We start from the raw sequence: 2,174 nt of genomic DNA, 5'->3' as shown, positions 1-2,174 counted from the left end.
GTAATGCAGTCCAGTTTTGCCTGAAAGGGAGTGGGAAGAAGATAATTTATTGAATCCCACCCCCAGTTCTCCATTCAGTGATTATTCCATTGAGTTTCACTGTTACTTTGTTTAAGGATTATAATACAAGTGTTGTATCATAGTGGCATTACCACAGGTAACAATAATTATTACACTGTAACAATAATGTGTATCAATGTAGGAAAAATGAACATACCAACAATGATAATAGACAAAATACCAACAATGGTAATAGACAACATAGCAATAATGGTAAGGAATTGATTTTAATTGTTATTTTTTGAGCAATGACATCTTTAAAGAAAAAAGTGGCATTACACTTTTTCTCTGTTTGCTCTTTTTAATCCACTTTTTTTATGTTTTTATTTTCTAGACAGTATTTTTTGGAATGCGCCGTCAAAACATTATCTGCGGGCCGCAAATGACTTAGAACCAACCTCAAAAACATAGACATCTTATAAGTAGACGCAGCATTGGCTGCTGTGACGCGAGAATTTTGGCCGCCATCTTGAAGTGGTGATGAGGAGCCGGCGAGCGGCCTAAACTGACAGTTGACAGGTAGAAAACAAAGATGGTGTTCAGCGTTTTCCTGCTCAAATGAGCGGACTGTTGAAAATAGGAATCGGGGGATTACTTTTCACAAGTAAGATTTAACATTAACGTACTATTGGTTGTAGTTTGTGAAAAGAATATTACCACAGAGTTGATAAGGAGCAAAGATCTTTAATAGTACTGAAATCGTAGCCGCGAGCAAACAAGAGTATGACCATAATAGTAACCATAATAATAACCATAATAATAATTCTGAATCCAGTGAACCAGATTGGTGGTTTTAGCTGATATAAAGACTTTTAGGTGTTTATATATGTTTATGTTGAAGTATTTGGCAGACACTTTTATCCAAAGCGACATACATAAAAAATACATATAAAACAATCACTGTAAACATCATTTAAGGGAAGAATGTAATACAAAATATCAATACAAAGTGTCAAGACATAATAAACTCTGAGATACAGAGATACAGTCTATAGGTCCCTAAAATATACAGATATTTAATGTATTCATACATTGTTTATGTAGGATATTGATTGATTGATTGATTGAAACTTTTATTAGTAGATTGCACAGTGCAGTACACATTCCGTACAATTGACCACTAAATGGTAACACCCCAATAAGTTTTTCAACTTGTTTAAGTCGGGGTCCACTTAAATTGATTCATGATACAGCTATATACTATCATCATAATACAGTCATCACACAAGATAATCATCAGAGTATGGCCATTGAATTATTTACATTATTTACATAATTTACAATTTACGGGGTGTGGGATGTGGAGGCGGGGGGGGGGGGGGGTCATCAACAATTGCATCATCAGAGAAATGGACATTGGAACAGTGTAGGACTGACTTGGTAGGATATGTACAGCAAGTAGTGGACATAGAGAGAGAGATTAGAAAGCATAACAATAAGTATCTACATTTGATTATTTACATTTGATTATTTACATTTGATTATTTACAATCCGGGGAGGTAGGATGTGGAAGGGAGGGTGTTAGTTTAGGGTTGAAGTTGCCTGGAGGTGCTCTTTTAGTGCGGTTTTGAAGGAGGATAGAGATGCCCTTTCTTTTACACCTGTTGGGAGTGCATTCCATATTGATGTGGTATAGAAAGAGAATGAGTTAAGACCTTTGTTAGATCGGATATATATGTACGCATGTATATATAACCTAATAATATTGTTTCTTGAATTTAATAATAGCTGACCGTATTTTTCCCCCTTCTCTGGGATTATATTCCCAGTTTTGATCTCGGACATCATGTCACTTACAGCATATAAGAATATTCTGTTACTGTTAAGCAAACTATGAATAATAAAACACACCAAAACATGAGTCCTTTACCATAGCTACACGTATGACAAAAAAACGCGTGAAAATCAGTGGTATTCAGTGAGGTCAAATGAATTAAATGCGCTGACAGTTCATTGCTCCTGCCAAATGAATTGCACTGAGTGGAGCGGATCACCACTCCAAGATGGCGGCCCCACGTCTCGTCAGCGCCAGTAGGCAGTAGCGCTCGATACTGCGTACCCTTATAAGATGTCTATGCTCAAAAAGCTAAACATATACCGTGCGCATGCGCCT

This window comes from Entelurus aequoreus, linkage group LG21, assembly GCF_033978785.1.
Source record: "Entelurus aequoreus isolate RoL-2023_Sb linkage group LG21, RoL_Eaeq_v1.1, whole genome shotgun sequence".
Taxonomy (NCBI): domain Eukaryota; kingdom Metazoa; phylum Chordata; class Actinopteri; order Syngnathiformes; family Syngnathidae; genus Entelurus; species Entelurus aequoreus.
This window is presented reverse-complemented; position numbering follows the sequence as displayed.